At 44.9% G+C, this 22,342-nt stretch overlaps 1 protein-coding gene across 10 annotated transcripts in view; it reads right to left on the minus strand.

The window, feature by feature from the left end:
- The window catches only part of PLEKHA1 (pleckstrin homology domain containing A1), a 2,820,639-nt gene that overhangs the window by 1,908,281 nt on the left and 890,016 nt on the right, over positions 1 to 22,342 (minus strand). The window lies entirely within an intron of this gene.

A 22,342-nucleotide genomic window follows, 5' to 3' on the forward strand; every position in this document is an offset into this window, starting at 1 on the left:
GCTTTGTGCCCACTGAATGGCGCACCGCAACAGTTATCCCACTCCACATAGGGGGGCCACCAACAGACCCCGGGGACTACCGCCCCATTAGCCTGATGAGCCTCGTCTACAAGGCCATGGAACATATCATTATGGAACCCATAAACAAAGACATTGGAGATCTCCAAACCCTGGACCCCACACAGTTTGGGTTTGTAAAAGGCAGATCATGTCTCCTAAAGCTGATAGACTTCTTTGAAGTAGTCACCAAGGCCATGGATGAGGGTAAAGTGGTTCACACAGCCTATCTAGAGCTCGCCAAGGCGTTCAACACCATCCCCCACTCTGGAATTATAGATAAACTCACTAAACTAGGTACAAATCCCTATGTTATAAGATGGGCTGCCAACTGGCTTACTGAAAGAACCCACGCTGTGAAAGTAGCAGACTCCAAATCAGACTTCAGACCAGTGACAAGTGGAGTACCACAGGGTTCAGTCCTGGGTCCTCTCCTGTTTGGTATCTACTTCTCTGAAGTACAGACTAACACAGAAGGTCTTTGGGTAACTAAATTCGCACATGACTGCAAACTAGGAGCCATAATTGAAACTCCTAACGATGTGGATATCCTGCAAAAGGGCCTCACTGAGACAGATGCCTGGTGTCAAAGGCATGGTCTCAAGCTCAATGCCAAAAAGTGCACTGTCATCCCCTTTGGTAAAAATTTTGTACCCATGAACTACCACATAGGCGGTAGTCTACTTAACACCGAAAGTGTGATAACAGACCTTGGGACACAGGTGGATAGTAGTCTCTCCTTTGATAATCACATCGCCAAAGTGGTCAGGAAATCCTTCTATGTGGCACACCTCATCACAAAAGGTTTCTCATCCAGAAAAAAAAGAGGTCATTGTTCCCCTCTACTCATCACTCATTAGACCCATTATAGAGTACAACGCCCCTTTTGGTATGTACCTCACAAGACATCTACAACAACTGGAAAGGCCGCAAAAATACCTCACAAAGAGGATTACTGGCCTCAAACAGATTCCTTACGCAGATCGTCTCAAAAAACTCCAGCTTTACTCCGTCGCATATTGCCTACTCAGAGGCGATCTCTGCCTAACATATAAAGCTATGTCAAACCCAGAGCTGTTGGACATGCTCCACTTAAAGAAATCCCTCCGAGCTACACGCTCTAGGGACCTAAACCTTGTCACCACAATAAACAGAACATGCTGGAGGGATAGATTCCTGTCCCAGAGACTTCCCATACTCTGGAACAGACTACCTATCTATGTCAAACAGAGCTCCTCATTAGCACTCTTCAAGAAAAATCTTGATGATTGGATGGGTAATAGGAAATTCACCCCGAGGTTCACTTCTGTGGTTCTGCTTGACAGGGGCACAGGAAAATAATTTTCTTGGGTGGCGAAAGCCAGGGTACATTTTTGGCTAGGCTTGTATAGGCCCTAGGCCCAATAGCCTAGTACCTACCTATGAACCTATACACACACACACACACACACACACACACACACACACACACACATATACATAAATAAAACAATTAATATACATTATACTCTCGATAGACAAAATACAGTCTAAAATACCAATCTAGTTAATGCTCTAAGTTTTAGTAAACAAGAAATCGAACAGTAGTCATTAAGACCCAGCCAAATAAAGGCATTCAATAGGTGTAGGCCCTTAAAGAGACCCTATCCTTAAGGGAGGAAAGAAAGACCATTATGGCTTGTAGCTTGGAAACTATTCTGGCAGCAGTAAGAGCAAGAATCTTTTAAACTAGCATTTTAGGGAAGCAAAGGCTGCTGGATCAAAGGTGGTAAAATACGTTTTCCCAGACAAAGTTCAGATTCCCCAGGAGGTGGAACAGCCCTCATTTTTACTGAGATAACGGATGGAAAATCTTTTCCACTTGGAGATGTAAGATTTTCTAGTGAAGGTTTCCTCAATTCCTGCAGCATGTCCTCTGAAAAGTGGTGTCTGAAAGGAATTGAGATTCTACTACCCAGAAAGTTAGGTTGAGAGCTTGTAGGTTGTGTTTTATCAGGGAGACCTTCTTCTGTGCAAGTAGGTCTACTTTGTGGGGTAACTTGTAGTGATGGCCCTTGGCTAGATGGAGAAGGGACAACTAATGCTGCCTGGGCCAGAAGGGAGCCACTAGCAAGATTTTGGTTTGTCCCTCTGGATCTTCAAAAGAACCTCTGAGATGGGGAGGACAGACAGAGAAACAACTTCCAAGTTGAAAGACATAGCGACCATTCAGCTTGAGCTGGCTGTTCTTGGAGAAGGCAAAAAGCTCTGCTTGAGGAGTACCCCCCCATCTGTTGACTGTCCAGGATGACCTTTTTGTCCAACATCCATTTGTGTGGCATTTTCATGGACCTGCTAAGTAAGCCTGCGACAATATCGTCCTCTAATGGAATGTAGACAGCCTGCAGGGACAATTTTGCTTCTACTGTTCAGTTCCATGCCAGCAGAGCTAGTATGCACAATTGGCAGAACTTGGGTGTGTCTCTGTTTGTTGATGTACCACACGACTATGGTGTTGTCTTTGAAAATCCAGAGAGGGAAGAACACCTGCAGGGTAAGGGTCATTTCTTTCATACTGATGTTCTCCCTTATTTCTTTGGGGGACCATTAGCCTTGGACTTTTGTGGCACCAGTCCACACACCCTATGCCAAACCCGATTCATGTGCATGGAGGTCCTGTGTGAGCGGTCAGAAGGGTAGCCCTGGATTGAGCTGAATTTAAGAAAGGGCAAGAGATGTACTTGGAAGGCCAATGGGTGACAGTGTTGACACCAAAGGGACTTCAAGTACCACTGGATTTTTCTCATATTTAGTCTGGCAAATGGTGCCATCGGTATTGCAGCTTAGGATCTTAGGATTTTCCTTGCTGAGGTAGACTCCAGAGGAAGCAAGAACGGGAACTAGCTTAACAGTGATAAGCCTTTCTCCTGAGGGAGAAAGGCCATCATGGAGACGATATTCAGTCTGCAACCTAAGAAGCCCAGATCCTAGGACAGGGTCAGAAAAGAATTCTTGAGGTCAAGAGTGAAACCTAATCTTTCAAAAAATGACACTGAAGCTGAAGTGTAGCCACAGAGTATTCTGGCAGGAGGCCTTGATGAGATCATCCAGGTATGGAAATACATGTATTCCCTGTGTTCTTCTAAAGGCAATGACTAGTGTGAGGCACTATATGAATACCATGGGAACAGTAGATACACCAAAGGTTAAAGCAGAGAAAGTACAGTTGTGTACCTACGATAAATGTAGATGTTTGAGTCTATTCACTGTTGCAGTCATTACACTTGGGTTATCCTGCAGGCAGGCGACCAGTAGTCGGCCTGAGTTCCAAAGTCTTGGTCCGGCGTTGGCTGCTGTCGCATCTTCCCTGATGTCAGTGCGCCAGGGGTATAAAAGTTGCAACCGATGCCATTTTCTTCAGTTTTTCTTGGCCCAGATGTCAGGTGCCCCCAGATATGAAGGCTGTAAAGACAAAAATATGCCAAACAACCATGCATATATCACTGAAAACATTTTCTTCTTCTAAAAGCAAATACACCACATAGGTTGTATAGAGTTGAGAAGTACAGAATAGTCCCAGCAAAGAGGGGGATGGTGGGTGGGTAACCAGGACTGCAACAGTGAATACACTCTAACATCTACATTTATGGTAGGTACACAAGTGTACTATGTTCATCGTGTTTCACCATTGCAGTCATTACACTTGGGTAGAATCCCAAAGCTGAGGTAGGGTGGCTGGGTCTAGATTGGATTTGGCGAGGCTAACAAGCCCTGCAGAACTGCAGTGGCAAAGCCTGCTCTGGATTTGGAGTAGAGAGGTAGGTGGTAGTGCTTGACAAAAGTGTGCACCGAGCTTCAGGTTGCAGCTTCTAATATGTCTTTGGTTGGTACCCCTCTGAGGAAAGCTGCTGAAGTGGCTGCTGCTCTGGTAGAATGAGGCCTAATGCCCTTAGGCACAGATTTGCCATGTTGTGCATAACAGAAGCGGATGCAGTGTCCTATCTATTTGGAGACTGTCTGCTTTGTAATAGGTTTTCCTTGTGATCCTGCAGCATATGTTACAAACAGTTGCTCAGTTTTTCTGAAAGCTTTTGTTTTGTCCAAGTAAAATCATAGCTGCCTGTGTATATCCAAAGAGTGCAGAAGTCTTTCACCTTTATTCTGGAGATTTGGGTAGAAAGTAGGCAAATTAATAGTTTGGTTTAAGGCCACATTGGAGACCACTTTTTGCATGAATGTTGGGTTCGGCCTTAGAGAAACCCTGCCCTGGTGAAAAATGAGGAAAGGTTCCACAGCCATCAATGCCTGCAACTCTGAAACTCTTCTTGCGGAAGTTATTGCTAGGAGCAGAGCAGTTTTCCATGACAAGAATTTTAGATCAGCTGTGCTGGCTGGTTCAAAAGGAGGCAGTGTTAGTTTTTCTAAAACAAAATTGAGGTCCCAAGTAGGTACTGGTGCTCTCCTAGGGGGTCTTATGTTCTTTGCCCCTCTGAGGTACTGTCGTAGTAGAGGATGTGAAAAAATAGGAGGATCCGTATTGTAATGAGCTGAAATGGCAGAGGCATGGATTTTAATAGAAGAAAAAGATAGGCCTTTGTCCAACATCTCAGTCAGGTATTGTAAAATCTGAGGCATATTAGGGACCAGTGGGTCGAGCCCTTGTGCCTTGTTCCAAGCACAGAATCTCTTCCATTTTTCCACATAAGATTTCCTAGTGCTGGGTCTCCTGGCTTCCAAAATTACATCCATAACAACTTTAGAGAGAGGTGCAGTCTGAGTGGCTACATTATCTGCCATGCTGCCAGGTTTAAGGTTCTGAGTTGACTGTGCAGAATCTGACTATTTTGCTGTGTCAGAAGATGACGGATTTGAGGTAGAGGCCAAGGCGGGATTTGGGACAAAATCTTTAGGATTGGGTACCAGTGCTGGTGTGGCCAGTCTGGTGCAATCAGGATCATTTTTGGCCTCTCTTGTCTGACTTTTAGAAGCACCTTGGTGAGAAGAGGCATCGGAGGGAAGGCATAGACTGTCAGGTTTTGCCAGTTGAAAGATAGAGCATTCACTTTCCATGCATGAGAGTGATAAGTCCTTGTGCAAAATTTCTGTAATTGGCAATTGTGAGGGGAGGCAAACAGATCTATGCCTGGGCATCCCCATTCCCTTGTTATCATGTGGAACACTTGTGGATTTAGCTTCCATTCGTGAGGATCCATGAGATTTCTGCTTAGTTCGTCTGCCAGTGTATTTTTTGTTCCTGGCAGGAATTGTGCTTGCAGATGTACCTGGTAAGTCAGTGCTGTGTTCCACAAAGTCATGGCTTGTCTGCACAGGGGATAGGAATGTGTGCCCCCTTGCTTGTTTATGTACCACATAACTGTGGCATTGCCTGTCTTTATTAATAATTGTCCTGGATGTATTAGGTCCTTGAAGGCTGCAGGGCATTCTGTACAGCTAGCATCTCTTTTTGATTGATGTGAAGATGCATTTGTTCCTTGGGCCATGTGCCCTGAATACATTTTCCTGCCATATGTGCTCCCCAGGCGTAATCCGATGCATCCGTTGTTACTGTCTGCCTGGCTGTAGGTAAGGTGAAAGGCTGTCCCTTGTTGTGGTGACAGGCCTGGGACCACCATCGAAACTCCTGTTGTAGGCAGGGAATCAAGGTTATGATTGTGTCTAGGCTGTGACAATGCTGAGTCCAAACACTTTTTAGATATCATTGTAGTTTCCTCATATGCAGTTTGGCATATGGAATTAGTAGAATGCAAGATGCCATGAAACCCAGGGCCTGCAGAATTTTTCTTGCAGGGAGCTGGGTCTTTGTTGCCATCACTTGAAAGTAATGAGTCAGTTGCCTTTGTTTGTCTGGCGTGAGATAAGCCATCTGGGTGGTTGTATTTAAGCTTGCACCCAAGAATATTATCTCTTGAGAGGGCACTAGTTTTGATTTCTTTTCGTTTACTGTGTACCCTAGGCAAATTAGTAATCTTTTTACAAACTCCAGGTGCTTTAGAAGAATGTCCTTGCTCTCTGCTTGAATAAGGCAGTCATCCAAGTAGGGATATATTTGAATTCCTTTTTGTCTGCAAAATGCAATTACTGGTGCCAGGCATTTTGTGAAGACCCTGGGCGCAGTAGATAAGCCAAAGGACAGTGCAGAGAATTGATAATGCATTGAGCCTGCTATAAATCTGAGGTATCTTCTGCATGATTGTCTGATTGGGATGTGCAGGTATGCCTCCTTGAGATCCAAAGTAACTAGCCAAGCCTCTTTACCCAGCATGGGTAAGAGTTGTTGTAGTGTTAACATTTTGAATTTTGGAACATTCAGGAAAGTATTTAGGATTGACAGGTCCAGTATTGGTCTCCATGTTTTGTCCTTTCTGAGTACTAGGAAAAGTCGTGAGTAAAATCCTTGGCCCTGTTCTTCTTGTGGAACATTTTGAATAGCTCCCATATCCGTAAGACCTGCAATCTGTTTTTGTGCCTCTGCCCATTGGTTTTGTGGCAGGTTTGGCATACCTTTTGGTTTTGGAAGCGTGTGGAAGTGGAACCTGTACCCTTGAGAAACTATATTCAACACCCATTGGTCTTGGGTGATTATGTGCCAATTTTTTGAGAAAAGTGCTAGCCTTCCCCCTAGGGGTGTGTCAACTGGTAAGAGCTTGGCATTTGCAGAGGGAAGTCATTGTGACTGTTTCCTACAAGGTTGTGATTTGTCTTCTCCTCCTTTGGGGACTGGATTACCCCATTGTTTAGGTCTGTAGGAGCCTTGGGGCTGAGATCTGCCTCTTGGGCATCTGTATCTGCCTCTTTGTCGCCTGTCTGACACTCGAAAGGACCAATTTTTTGAAGGCCAGTTCCTGCTAAATGTAGGTGGCTGAAAGTACAGTTTTGTACCTACCATAAATGTAAATGTTTGAGTGTATACCCTGCTGCAGTCATCACACCTGGGGTTATCCTGTCGTCAGGCAGTCCCGCAGTCGGCCTGAATTCCAAAGTCTTGGTCCGGCATCAGTTGCTGTCGCTTCTTCCCTGACGTCAGTGCGCCAGGGGTATACAAGAGGCATCCAACGCCATTTTCTTCAGTTTTTCTTGCCCCAGATGTCAGGTGCCCCCCCAAAAGGTGGTCAGTAGATAGTACCAATAATAAAAGTTTAGCACACACAAAACATCCCTCCAGCTATAAGCAAATACACCACAAAGGTTGTATCAGATTTTAAGGTATTGAAAGGTTTCAGTTAGGTCAGAGGGGATGGAGGGAGGGTAACCTGGACTGCAGCAGGGTATACACTCAAACATCTACATTTATGGTAGGTACAAAACTGTACTATGTTCATCGTGTTACCCTGCTGCAGTCATCACACTTGGGTTGAATCCCAAAGCTAAGGATGGAAAGTGGAATCAAACAGGGTTAGAGGAGGCTAGAAGGCCCTGCAAAACTGCAGTGGCGAAGCCAGCTCTAGACTTAGAGTAAAGTGGAAAGTGATGGTGTTTGGTGAAGGTTTTGTACTGAACTCCAAGTTGCAGCTTCCAGAACATCCTTGGTTGGCACCCCCTTGAGGAAGGCTGTAGATGTAGCTGCTGCCCTGGTGGAGTGGGGCCTTATGCTAGCAGGAACTGGTTTTCCATGATGGGTGTAGCAAAAATGTATGCAATGTCCTATCCATTTGGAAATGGTCTGTTTTGAGATAGCCTTTCCTTGTGATGCTGTAGCATAGGATACAAAAAGCTGGTCAGATTTTCTGAAAACCTTAGTTTTATCCAAGTAGTAACGTAGTTGCCTGTGAATGTCCAAGGAGTGCGGGAGTCTTTCTCCTTTGTTCTGTGGATTTGGGAAGAAGGTGGGTAAATGGATGGTTTGATTTAGAGCCACACTGGATACCACCTTTGGCATAAAGGAGGGGTTAGTTCGTAGAGAAACTCTGTCTTGATGAAAAATGAGGAAAGGCTCTACTGCCATAAGTGCCTGTAGCTCTGAGACTCTTCTGGCTGAAGTAATTGCTAGCAGCAGGGCAGTCTTCCATGACATAAACTTTAAATCAGCTGAGAAAGCTGGCTCAAAATGTGGCAGCGTAAGTTTTTTCAGAACAAAGTTGAGGTCCCAAGTTGGTGTTGGTGCTGTCCTGGGAGGCCTAATGTTTTTGGCCCCTCTGAGGTACTGCCTTAGAAGTGGATGTGAAAATAAGGGAGGATCCATGTTGTAGTGAGCTGAAATAGCTGAGGCGTGGATTTTAATAGATGAAAAAGAAAGTCCTTTGTGTAACATCTCAGTTAAATATTGTAGAATCTGAGGTATGTCCGGCTCAAGAGTATTTTGGCCTTTAGCTTGGTTCCAGGCGCAAAATCTTTTCCATTTGTCTGAGTAGGCTTTCCTGGTGCTGGGCCTCCTGGCCTCCAGAATGACATCCATAACAGCTTGTGAAAGAGGAGTTGGCTGGTTGCTTAGGTAATTTGCCATGCAGCCAAATTTAAGATTTTGAGCTGGCTGTGTAGAATCTGACTGTCTTACTGTGTGAGCATATATGGAATTTTTGGTAAAATCCATGGTGGGCCGTGGGCCATGTTCCTTAGTAGTGGGTACCAGTGCTGGCGTGGCCAGTCTGGGGCAATGAGTATCATTCGGGGTCTCTCCATCCTGACTTTCAGCAGCACCTTTGTGAGAAGGGGTAATGGAGGAAAGGCATATACTGTCAGCATTTTCCAACTGAATGAGAGTGTGTCCACTTTCCAAGCTTGATGGTGAAATGTCCTGGTGCAAAATTTTGATAGCCGATAGTTTTGGGGTTGGCAAACAGATGTCTGGGCGCCTCCATTTTCGAGTTATCATTGCAAATACTTATGGATCCAGTTTCCACTTATAGGGATCCATGATGTTCCTGCTTAGGTCGTCTGCCAATATGTTCTTATTTCCTGGCAGGAACTGAGCTTGTAATTGAACTTGGTAAGCCAGTGCTGTGTTCCACAAGGTCATTGCTTGCCTGCATAGAGGTTATGAGTGTGTACCCCTTTGCCTGTTTATGTACCGCATTACTGTGGTGTTGTCTGTCCTCATTATAAGCTGTCCTGGATGTAAGAGGTCCTTGAAGGCTGTCAGAGCATTCTGTACAGCTAGCATTTCTTTTTGATTGATGTGCAGATTTCTTTGATCTGCAGTCCATATGCCTTGAATGCACTGTCCTGCCATGTGTGCCCCCAAGGCATAGTCCGATGCAACTGTTGTCACAGTTTGCCTGTCTGGGGGTAAGGTGAAAGGCTGACCCTTGTTGAGATGACATGCCTGTGACCACCATAGAAACTGCTGTTGAAGGCAGGGAATGAGAGGTATCATTGTTTCCAAGCTGTGGCTGTGTTGAGTCCATACACTTTTCAGGTACCATTGTAATTTCCTCATATGCAGTTTTTCAAATGGTACTAGTAGTATGCAAGATGCCATGAAGCCCAAGGCCTGCAGAATTTTTCTTGCAGGGAGTTGGGACTTTGTTGCCATTATTTTGAAGTACTGAGTTAGTTGTAGTTGTTTGTCTGGCGTCAGATAAGTCATCTGGGCCGTTGTATTCAAGCTGGCACCCAGGAATGTCATATTTTTGAGGGCACTAGTTTTGATTTCTTTTCGTTTACTGTGTACCCTAGGCAACTTAGAAGGTGTTTTACAAAAGCCAGATGTTGTAAGAGAATGTCCTTGCTTTCTGCTTGGATGAGGCAGTCGTCCAGGTATGGGTATATTTGAATTTGTCTTTGTCTGCAATATGCAATTACTGGTGCCAGGCATTTTGTGAAGACCCTGGGCGCAGTAGATAAGCCAAAGGGCAGTGCAGAGAATTGGTAATGGGTTGAACCTGCAATGAAACGAAGGTCTCTTCTGCAATTTTGTCTGATAGGGACATGCAGGTATGCCTCCTTGAGGTCCAACGTTACTAGCCAAGCTTTCTTGCCCAACATGGGAAGAAGCTGCTGTAGTGTTAGCATCTTGAATTTGGGTACTTGCATGAAGGTGTTTAGAATCGAAAGGTCCAGAATGGGTCTCCAAGCCTTGTCCTTTCTGGGGACTAGAAAGAGCCTCGAGTAAAATCCTCGTCCTTGCTCCTGTGTAGGTACCAGTTGAATGGCTCATGTCCATGAGAGCTGTAATTTGTTTTTGTGCCTCTGCCCATTGATTTTGTGGCAGGTTTGGCATTCCTTTTATCCTTGGCAAGGTGTGGAAATGTAATCTGTATCCTTGTGAGATAATGTCTAGGACCCATTTATCCTTTGTGATGATGCGCCAGTTGTCTGCAGAAAGTGCTAATTTTCCTCCCAATGGAGCTGCCAAGAGAGCTTTGCTTGGCAGTCTGAGGTTTAAGCCATTGTGTTTGTCTTCTAGTAGTTTGGGACCTGCCTTCTCCTCCCTTCTGTGTTGCAGTGCCCCATTGGCGAGGTTTGTAAGAGATTTGTGCTTGACCTCTGCCCTTTGGGCATCTGTACTTACCCCTCTGTGGTCTGTCAGAAGCTGGAAAGGACCAATTTTCTGTTGGCCAATTTCTGCTGAAGCGTGTGGGTTGTACCTGTAAGAAATCTTTGACCGTCTGCATAGATTTTGCCTTATTCTCCATTTTCTTTAAAACCTCTTCTGCTTTAACTCCAAATAAGACATCCTGCTGTAAGGGTGCATCTAGTAACTTTGCTTTAACATGATCAGGCAGAGTTTATTCCTTTAACCAAGCATGCCTATGTATTACAGACCCAGTAACAGCTGCTCTACAGGAAGCTTCCAAGGAATCAAATCCACATTGTAAAGTATGTTTGCCCACCTGTTCTGCTGCATGCAACAGATTCTGCATTTCTTTGAATTCAGACTGTTGAGGGTGCATGCCCATCTTTTGTTTTATTTGAGACATTAGGAATTGCTGATATTTCAGCATGTGAAATTGACAATTTAGTACTCTCATAGCTAGAGTAGCTGAGGTGTAAACCTTCTTCCCCCACCTATCTAGTGCTCTGGAGTCCCTTTCAGAGGGTACAGGATTTTTAGCCATAGAAGCCTTAGCCCCTTTGGGACCCTGGGAGATTGTCTCTGGGTCAGCAACAGGGCTTTTGTAAAGGAATTTGTGTGAGTCAGGCACTCTATAATATCTGTCTGGTTTGGCTGGAGCAGGAGGCAGAGAATCTAGATTTAGACTAGATTCTAAGTAAACATCATCCACAATGCCTAAAACTGGAGGAATAGCAAGTGGTCTGTGCTGGGGGAGTAAAAGAAACTCTCGGAGCCTTTTCTTTGAGTCGGAGTAGTCCTGACCTTCCCAGTGGAAATGTTCCCTCGTTGTATGTAAGGTTTCCCCAAAGGAATACTCTTCAGGGGGAGAAGCTGAGGGAATGGAATCTTCAGCATCAGAATCTTCATAAGGGGAAAAGGAGTAATCCTGTTCCTCAGAGGAGCCTGAGGAAATAGACACTTAATCAGAGGAAGCATAATCCTCCTCTTGTCTAGACCTTTTGTCTGGGGGGGGGGGTTGGGAACCCCTGATTAAAGAAATCAAATCTTCAGCCATTTTAAGCATCTGTTTCTTAGGCATGGGGCCTTGAACTGGAGACTGATGTGTAGTCTTTTTTGGTTTTAGAGGAGTCTTAAGCTTAGCATAAGATTTTATGGTGACAGTAGTCGGTCTGAAGACACCTTCTGTAACTGAAGGTATTTCCACAGCACCAGCTTCTCCTTCTGCAATGTTGTCGGTAGGGCCTAAAGAAAATGGCTGTGCCGGCCTAGAACTCTCTGCTTGAGAATCCGAAGCGGTCTGGGGTTGCAATCCTGTGGTCGCCAGTGGCTGCGTAGGCGCCTCACTGAAAACTGGAGAACCGGCGACCAGCCCAGCTGAGGCCTTGGAGTCTGGTTTGGATCTAGGCTGCCTGTCTTTATCTTTGTGGTTTTTTATGCACGCCGGTAGTCGGTTGCTCCGATGGCATAGTGTAATTAAATTTCCTACCGTAGTATCGTGCGAAATCAAAGCGTCACTTTATAGTTCGCTTATTGAACCTAGCACAAAACCGACAACCAGTGATGTCGTGGTCTGGGCCTAGGCAAGGTATACAATAAGAATGAAAGTCCTTATGAGGTATTTGCTTCCCACAAGAAATGCAATTGTTAACTTTTTCTGACATCGGACTGAGGCAAGAAAAGGTTCCCCAATGGGGTACTTAGCTTTGAAGACTTCGGACTGAAATTCGATTTGAAAATCTCAGGTGTCGGCCGATCGGCACTTGCGAACTGCATCTGCTTCGGGCACCGCGGCAAGAAAGACTGAAGAAAATGGCGTTGGATGCCTCTTATATACCCCTGGTGCACTGACGTCAGGGAGGAAGCGACAACAACCGACGCCGGACCAAGACTTTGGAATTCAGGCTGACTGCGGGACCACCTGACGACAGGATAACCCCAAGTGTGATGACTGCAGCAGGGTAACACGATGAACATCCTTTAAGAAATCTTTCACAGTTTGAATTGACTTTGCTTTATCCTCCATTTTCTTTAAAACCTCTTCTGCCTTAACACCAAACAAAGTATCATGCTGCAGTGGAACATCCAATAATTTCATTTTAACATGGTCAGGTAAACTTTGTTCTTTCAACCAGGCATGTCTTCGAATAACTGAGCCTGTAACTGCGGCTCTACAAGAAGCCTCTAATGAATCAAAACCACATTGCAGAGTATGCTTTCCCACTTGTTCAACTGCATGCAATAAATCCTGCATTTCTTTACAGTCAGGACCTTTTATATTTGTAACTATTTTCTGCTTTAACAATGACATGAGATACTGCTGATATTTAAGCATGTGAAACTGACAGCTTAAAGCTATTACAGCTAAAGTAGCAGAAGTGTAAACTCCCCCCCCCCCCCCCATCTGTCCAGAGCTCTGGAATCCCTATCTGAGGGGACAGGATTTTTGGCAGTGGAAGCTTTAACCCCTTTTGGACCCTGAGAAATAGTTTCTGGGTCCACAGCGGGGTTTTTGTAAAGAAATTTATGAGAGTCAGGGACCCTGTAGTACCTGCCTGGCTTTACTGGTGCAGGGGGTAAAGAATCTGGAGACAGACTGGATTCAGAAAAAACATCAACAATATCAAGCACGGGGGAATAGCCAAGGGCCTGTGCTGAGGCAATAGAAGGAAATCTCTGAGCCTTTTCTTGGATTCTGAGTAACCCTGGCTCTCCCAATGGAAATGCTTCCTCATGGTGTGCAGGGTTTCCCCAAAAGAGTAATCCTCAGGCGGTGACGCTGAAGGAATGGACTCTTCAGCATCAGAGTCCTCATAGGGAGGGAGAGACTAGTCCTGGTCAGAAGAAGAATCAGAAGAAATGGAAACCTGATCAAAGGAATCATAATCATTGTCTTGCCTAGGCCTTTTGTCAGGAGGGGGATGGGAGCCCTTGATTAAAGTAATAAGGTCTTTGGCCATTTTAAGCATTTGTTTCTTAGGTATGGATGACTGTTCTGGAAAATGCTGCACTTGTTTCTTTGTCTTTAATGGTGTTTTTGACTTTGCCTTTGCTGTAGTAGCTTTAATTGTAAGCTGTGGAGGTCTGAAAACACCCTCAGAAGCCGGTGCCTGCTCAGCGGCTCCGAACCCATCTGAGGGTATATTTTCCGTAGGCCCAATACCTTGAGTTTCCACAGGCCTTGGAGTCTCCACATGGCTGTCGGTTGCGGCCTGTGGCTCTGAGGTAGTGGGTGTCAGGGGCTGTGAAAGCGCCTCACTGAGAACCGGCGACTGGCCTAGAAGAGGCTTCGTGATCGGTTTTGGACCTCGGATGCCTATCTTTTTCTTTGTCTTTGAGTTTTTTATACATTCCGGTCGTCGGTTGTTCCGACGGCATTATGTAATTAAATCTTCATCCAAAATAATGTAAAGCAAAATCAAACTGACGTTTAATAGTGCGTTTATTAAATCTAGCACAAAACCGACAACTAGTGACGTCGTGGTCAGGGCCCTAGGCAAGGAATGGAGTAAGAGTGAAAGTCCTTATGAGGTATTTGCTTCCCACAAAAAATACAATTACTAACTTTTACTGACATCAGTCTGGAGCAAGAAAAAGTTTCCCCAAAGGGTACTTAGCTTTATTGAAGACTTCGGTTCTGAAATTAAATTTTGAAAATCTCAGGAGTCAGCCGACCGGCACTTGCACTTGCGAACTGCTTCTGCTTCGGGCACCATGCGGCAAGAAAGACTGAAGAAAATTGTGTCGGTTGCAACTTTTATACCCCTGGCGCACTGACGTCAGGGAAGAGGCGACAGCAACCGACGCCGGACCAAGACTTTGGAACTCGGGCCGTCTACGGGGTCGCCTGCCAGCAGGATAACCCAAGTGTAATGACTGCAAAAGTGAAACACGATGAACATCTGAAAATGTGATGAAAAAACAAAGAACCTGAGGAGTTTCTGAAGGTAGGATGGATAGGAATATGTGCAGGTATGCATCCTTCAAGTCTAGTGACACTAGAAAAGCTTCTGGAAGAATGAAAAGCAAAGTTTGCAAAGACAGCATCTTGACGGATACTTTCAGAAAAATGCTTACGTAAGACAATGTCCAGTATGGGCCTAAAAATACCCTCCTTTCTGGGAACCAGCAATAGCCTTAAATACGTTTTCCTAGACCTAGAAGTGGAACAGATTATATAGTCCCTGAGAGAAAAAGTCCAGGATGAGGTAAGCCTGATTGGCAGGGGGAGGAGGAATTTCCCTCAGAGAGTGGTGCTCCCACCAAAACATTTTGTAGCCATGTTGGATGATGGACAAGACATATTTGTCTGTAGTTATGAATTCCCACAAACTGAGAGGGACAAAGTGAGTCCTTTTGATGTGGGGGGGGAGTAGAAGATAGTCAGACAGAGACCTATTTATCTGGCAAAAACACTTCTCCAGGTTTTGAATCTCTGGTAGAGTTTGCCTGAAATCTTTTCTTGGGTTGCTTTCTACTTTTCTGGGTGGTTTTTGTTCCTTACAGACAAAGTAGGTTTGGAAGGATGATTCCTCTGACATCTTGGGACTGATGTGAGAAAAAATTGTTTGCAATCCTGCATTATTTTCCCTTCTTCTGCAGAGTTTTGAAACAGAACCAGTGGTTGCAGCCTCAGTAAAAAGGACCAGCAGAATCACAGATCCATTTAATGTAATGCCTGGCTACTTGTGTAGCCTAAATGAGCATGGACATGACTTGTGCTTTATGCTCAGTATCCTCTAAATTAGCCATAGTTTTAGTTAATGCTCCTAGAATGGGAGAAGGTATTTTTGTCATCAGAGTTTGATCATTTAGGACCCTAAAGGCCAAGGTGGTAGAAGTGTAGACCTTTTTCCCATACCTATCCAATGCCCTACTGTCTCCATCTGATGAAAACTATTAAGCTGTTACCTGTAGCAGCTAATGAGTGGGCTTATCAGTGGAGACAGAAAAAACAAAGATCCACTACAGGGCTTTTGTACAGAAACTTCCAAGTCCTCAAGGGCCTTATAAAAATCTACCAGCCTTTTTAAGAGCTAGGGCTGTGAATCAGAGGAAGCAGAAGTGGATGTTAAAGCATCTCAGAAGGCTGCTAAGACTGGGGGAACAGACGTGGCTTTAGCAGCCCCTACCTCAAGTAAATCATAGTACCTTTTCTGTACATCATTGACTTGCTCAGATTCCCATTCAAAATGCTGCATTATCCTATTGACAGTTTCCCCAAAGGTAAATTTATTCTACGGGGCAGTGAGGGGACAAGGTGTCTTATCATCTGAAGCAAGCTGTCCAGGAGAGTTCATTTGAAATGTATATGCTAAGGAAGCTTAATCTAAATCGGATTCTTCCCCTCCTCATTAGTGAATTTATGTTGCCTCTTCAGAAGAAAAGGGGCTTGTGAAGTGCACAGTGGCAAGGAAGGGGATTTCACAGATAAAATGGCCTTGTGAAAATTCAAACCATTCCTTCTCTTGAGATATCTGAGTGGGAGAAACATGTTTTTTTTTCCTGGGTGGGAAGTCCACTCTAACAAAGTGTGATGGTTTGGAACCTTGACAGACCTTGATTAAGTGCCCAGTACTTCTTTCTTAACAAGAATCTGAGATATCTCCTCTGGTCCTTCTGAGATGATCACCCTAGGCTCTCTCTTCTCTACTGTCACAACAGATTCAGTCTCATCAGACGTGAGGAAAGTAGACAATACTGGCCTCTTGCAGGGTCGTGTTAGTAGGTATCAGAGAAGGAGTCGGACATATCGTGGATTTCCACATCATCTCTTATCCAAATCAGAGTAGGCAGCAGAAGATTCAGTCTTTTTCTTTCTTTTTGGGTACAAGCAGGACATCAGAGACTGGGGGTTCTACCATCTTGCTTTGTACAAGGCACTTCAGATGTAGGGTTTCTGATTAAGTATTTAAGGAGAAAAGTCTGGTTTAAAGAGCTTTTGGAATGAAACACTGACTGTTATTAAAGCCCGTAAACTAAATGGGCACTAGCAGTGGAGGTCTTTATAAAGGATCTGTGGTAGGCAGACCCTTTAAATGGGATCTGCCTATCACAGTCATTCTTTTCCCTCTTAGCTCACATGAACAAACCTTACTCAGAAAAAGCAAAAATAAAGAAGGTTCCCCAATAGGGTACTTCATCTGAGTAAGTTAAGGCAGTGGTAGCAGCAATGACAATGCAGTTTTCAGACTGAAAGGAGCCAAGATCCTGTGTTCAGATTGGTGGCATGACAGTCTGAAGATCTTACGTCTGCTTAGATAACCCTACGCCTGCAGGCTCGGGTCACATGCAAGATGTATGGTGCATAAGAAAGGTTTTGCCTTTGTTATGCCAGCTGGGTGTCGGGTTACCTCTGCAGGACAACCCCATCAGTACTGGAACACTGCAACAGCAATCCAGGGAAGGATATTCACAATGCAAGCATATTTTAAAAGCCAGCATGATGATTTTCAGGTCCCCTCAAGAAAGACATGTCTAAATCTAAATAAGCACATTATCTCCAAAACATTCACATACAGTAAACTCTCAGTTAACCAGAACTCAAGCAACCTGCAAAAAAAAAAAAAAAAAAATTGAAGAAATACAGTACAATTTTCATGTGTTGCACTTTGTTTTCCCCCTGCAGAAAAGTACAGTTTTGTACCTACCATAAATGTAGATGTCCGAGAGGAATGCATCTGCAGTCCTTACAAATGGGTTGTCCTGTCGTCAGGCAGCCCTTCGGTCGGCCGGATTCCAAAGTCTGGGTCTGGCTTCGGCTGGTGTTGCACTTCACCCGACGTCATTGCGGCAGTTCTTCGGGTATAAAGGCATCAGCCGACGCCATTTTCCTCAGTGTTTCTTGCCCCAGATGCCAGGTGCCCTCTTGGATGGCTAAATTTGGATAAATGCCAAATATTCCAAATAGTAGAGAGCAAACACACAAAATAAGCATGTATGTACATATATACAAACAAATACACCATAATAGATCCCCCCCAAGCTAGCTGAAGATTGGTAAGTACCCTAGGAGTACCTCAGAGGGGAAGGAGGGTGGGTAATCCTGACTGCAGATGCATTCCTCTCGGACATCTACATTTATGGTAGGTACAAAACTGTACTATGTCCTTCAAGGATGCATCTGCAGTCCTTACAAATGGGTAGAATACCATAGCTAGGCTAGGGAGGAGGAAATGAGAGTAGATTATGGTGTAGTTAGTATCCCTTGCAAAACAGCAGTGGCAAAGCCAGCACGGGATCTAGAGTATAGAGGTAAATTATAATGCTTGGCAAATGTATGCACGGAGGTCCAAGTAGCAGCCTCTATAATGTCCTTGGTAGCCACTCCTCGTAAGAAAGCTGTGGTAGTGGCTGTAGCCCTTGTGGAGTGAGGCCTGATGTTCTCTGGAGTTTTCTTTCCATGGTAGGAGTAACAAAATTTAATGCAATTTCCTATCCATTTGGAGATTGTCTGTTTAGAAATTGGTTTTCCTTCCTTTCCTGTTGCATATGCTACCAGAAGCTGGTCAGTTTTTCTATTGTTTTTTGTCCTGTCCAGGTAGTAGCTATTAAGCTGTTACCTGTAGCAGCTAATGAGTGGGCTCCCCTGGATTGGTTTCTGTCTCTAGAGCTATATTCCTGCTGCCTCTTGTCTTAGGGAGGAGGAAGGACCAATTCTTGGAGGGCCAGTTTCTGCTAAACCTTGGAGGTAATTGTCTGTGTACGTCCAAGGTATGCAAGAGCTTTTCTCCCCTGTTCTGTGGATTGGGGAAGAATGTAGGAAGGTGGATAGCCTGATTTAAAGAGACTCTGGATACCACCTTAGGCATAAATGTAGGATTTGTTCTCAAGGACACTCTATCTTGATGGAAGATCAGGAAGGGTTGTACTGCCATTAATGCCTGTAGCTCAGAGACCCTTCTTGCTGAAGTTATTGCCAGCAGGAAAGCAGTCTTCCAGGATAAGTATTGCAATTCTGATGTAGCTGCTGGTTCGAAGGAGGTAGAGTCAGTTTTCTAGCACAAAGTTCAAGTCCCATGCTGGCAATGGAGGTTTCCTGGGAGGTTTTACATTTTAATTCCTCTCAGAAACTGTCTGAGCAGAGGATGCGAGAAGACAGGAGGATCCAAGCTGTATTCTGCTGAAATAGCTGATGCATGTATCTTGATGGAGGAATAGGACAGGCCTGTATGAAAAATGTCCGCCAAGTACTCCATGATGTTGGCTATGTTCACCAGTGTCACATCTTGGCCCTTTGCAGTACTCCAGATGAGATATCTTTTCCATTTTGCTGCATAATTCTTTCTTGTTGAAGGTCTACGAGCCTCCAGGATTATGTCTTTAACCCTTTGGGATAAATTTGGGTTAATTGCTGTTATGTAATGTTCCAGGCAGTTAGCTGCAGAGTTTTTAGGTTTGGATGCAAAATGTTGTAGTTGTTCTGTGTCAGCAGTAATGGGATCAGGGGCAGTGTCCATATTTGTTCCCGAGACATGCTCCTCAGCAGTGGATACCAATGTTGTCTTGGCCAGTCTGGGGCTATCAGAATGATCCTCGGACGTTCCTCTTTGATCTTGAGAAGCACCTTGTGCATCAAAGGAAGTGGTGGGAATGCGTATGCTGTCAGGTTTTTCCAACTGAAGGATAGTGAGTCCACCTTCCAAGCAAGTGGGTGGTAAGTCCTTGTGCAGAATTTCTTCAACTGGTGATTGAGTGGGGATGCAAACAAGTCTATTTGTGGTAATCCCCATTCTCTTGTGATGGTTTTGAAGATGTCCGGATGCAGCATCCATTCGTGGGCATCTGTTGTAGTTCTGCTTATTATGTCTGCTAGAATGTTTTCCTTCCCTGGTACATAAATTGACTGTAGCTGAATGTTGTAGCTCAGAGCCACATCCCATAGGTCCAGTGCCAACCGGCATAGAGGGTATGAGTGTGTGCCTCCCTGTTTGTTGATGTACCACATAACTGTGGTGTTGTCTGTCCTTATCATCAACTGGCCTTCTTGGAGAATAGGTCTGAATGCCTGGATTGCCAATTTTACTGCCATCATTTCTTTTAGATTTATGTGCAGATGCAGCTGGTCTTGAGTCCATAGGCCTTGAATGCACTTGCCCATCATGTGTGCCCCCAACCGAGGTCTGAGGCATCTGTCGTGATGGTTTGTCTTGGTTGGCTTTTGCAGAAGGGCAGTCCTGTGTTTGATTGACAGGCCCAAGCCCACCATAAGAACTCCTGCTTCAGGCATGGGATCATTGGAATTTTTGTTTCTAGGCTGTGCTTGTGCTGAGACCACAAATTCTTTAGGTACCACTGTAGCTTTCTCATATGCAGTCTGGCATGAGGGACCAGTATTATGCAGGATGCCATGAAGCCTAGAGCTTGTAGCACTTTTCTTGCAGTTAGATGGCTCTGCTTTGTTAATGCCAAGAAGTAGAGAGGAAGTTGCTCTTTCTTTTCTGTGGTTAGAAATGCCATTTGTTTTGATGTGTCCAATTCTGCACCCAGAAAGGTTATTCTTTGGGATGGAATCAGTCTTGACTTTTTTGTATTGACTGTATATCCCAGGGCTTGCAGCAGGTAGATGACTCTTTGTAAGTCTCCTGTTAGTTTGTTTTTGTTGTCCGCTTGTATCAGGCAGTCGTCCAGGTAGGGATAGATTTGAATTCCCTGAAGTCTGCAATGAGCGATTACTGATGCCAGGCATTTCGTGAACATTCTGGGCGCAGTAGATAAGCCAAAGGGCAATGCTGAGAATTGATAATGCTCTGATCCTGCAAGAAATCTGAGGTATCTTCTGCAAATTGGTCTGATGGGGACGTGCAGGTATGCCTCCTTGAGATCTAGAGTTACCAGCCAAGACTCCTTGCCCAGCATGGGAAGAAGCTGCTGTAGGGTCAGCATTTTGAATTTTGGAACAATGAGGAATGTGTTTAAAGCAGACAGGTCTAGTATAGGCCTCCATTTGTTTTCCTTTCTTGGTACCAGGAAGAGCCTGGAGTAAAATCCCTTCCCTTGCTCCAAAAATGGTACCTTTTCTACAGCTCTCATTCTTAATAATTGAGATATTTGTTTTAGAGCTTCTGTCCTTTGAGAAGGTGGTAGGTTTGGCATTCCTCTCTTTCCTGGTAGTGTATGGAAATGGAACCTGTAACCTTTGTCTATAGTCTGCAAAATCCATTTTTCTCTTGTGATGCAGTGCCAGTTTTTTGAAAATAATGATAGCTTTCCGCCTAAGGGTGCTTCTAGTTGTTCCCTGGTAGGTGGTGCCACCGCCAAGTCACTGTGATTGAGTTGTTGTAGTGGTGGTGGCTGTATCGGTGCCTCGTTGGTTGTTACCCTGCCACTGGCGACCCCTGTAGGCACCCCTGGATTGGTTTCTGCCTCTAGAGCGCCTATTCCTGACTCTTTGTGTCTTAGAGGAGTCCGGAAAGGACCAATTCTTGGAGGGCCAGTTTCTGCTAAACCTTGGAGGTTGAACTTGTAAGAAATCTTTGACTGTTTGCACAGATTTTGCTTTCTCTTCCATCTTTTTTAGTACCTGCTGTGCGGGGGCACCAAATAAATTGACCTTGTCCATAGGTGCATCCAAAAGCTTAGATTTGACATGGTCTGGTAAAGCCTGTTCTTTCAACCATGCATGTCTCCTGATAACTGTGCCAGTCATGGCTGATCTAAAGGAAGCCTCCAGTGCATCATAGCCACATTTTAAAGAATGGTTACTAACTTGCTGTATGTTATGTAACATTTCTTGAATATACTTTTTATCTAAAGATTCTTCAGAGGACAGCTTTTTAGTCAACTGGTCAAGCATAAACTCTTGATATTGAATCATATGAAATTGGCAGTTCAAAGCTCTAGCTGACAAAGTAGCAGAGGTGTAAACTTTTTTACCCCATCTCTAAGGACCTGGAATCCCTTTCAGAGGGGAGGGGGTTTTTAGAAGAAGTAGCTGCTACAGCTTTTGGGCCCTGGGAGATAGTCTCTGGATCTGCAAAAGGAGCCTTATATAAGTGGTGATGAGTGTCCGGGACCCTGTAGTACCTATCGGGCTTAGCAGGAGCCGGAGGTAAAGTATCAGGAGCAGTGCAAGCATCATTAAATGCATCATCAACAACAGATAGAACTGGAGGTATAGCTAAGGGCCTATGCTGTGGCAAGTGTAGAAAGGTCCTAAGCCTTTTCTAGAGTCTGAGAAATCTTGGCCCTGCCACTGAAATTGTTCCCTCATAGCATGCAAGGTTTCCCCAAAGGAAAATTCCTCAGGAGGAGAGGCTGAAGGGATGGACTCCTCAGCATCAGAGTCTTCGTAAGGAGAATAAGAAGCCTCAGGAGGGTCTGTATGATCTGAGTCATCAGAGGAATCATCTGTGGCTACTGGCTCAGGGGGCTCTGCTCTAGGCCTCTTTTCTGGAGGAGGGAGAGAGGCCCTGTCTGGATGAGGCTGGGATCCACGAATTAAAGAGATGAGATCCTCTGCCAAAGAAAGCATATGGGAGCTGGTGCTGGGCCTGTGAGAGGGGGGCTTGGCAGGCACAGGTTTAGAAGCTTTGGCTGCTTTAGCCCTGGCAAAGGCCTTAATAGACATAGCTGTAGGAGGCCTAGCAGCTCAACGTGCAGGGGTAGAAATATCTAGGGGAATGGTGTCTAATAAATCTTGTGAAATCGCATCAGGAGGTTGGATTTCAGAAGCCGTTTCTACCAGGATAGAAGAGGCCTCGGTAGAAGGCAAGTTATCGGCTGAAGAAAGAACCGCTTGCTCGGTTTCGGCCGAAACCGAGACACTCATGGTTTGCTTAACCGCGGTTTCAGCCGAAACCGCGAGTGTCGGTCCTTTTCTTTGCGCTTTTTGGT

This window comes from Protopterus annectens, chromosome 14.part0 (genome assembly GCF_019279795.1).
Source record: "Protopterus annectens isolate FY-2018-M chromosome 14.part0, PAN1.0, whole genome shotgun sequence".
NCBI classification, from domain to species: Eukaryota; Metazoa; Chordata; order Ceratodontiformes; family Protopteridae; genus Protopterus; species Protopterus annectens.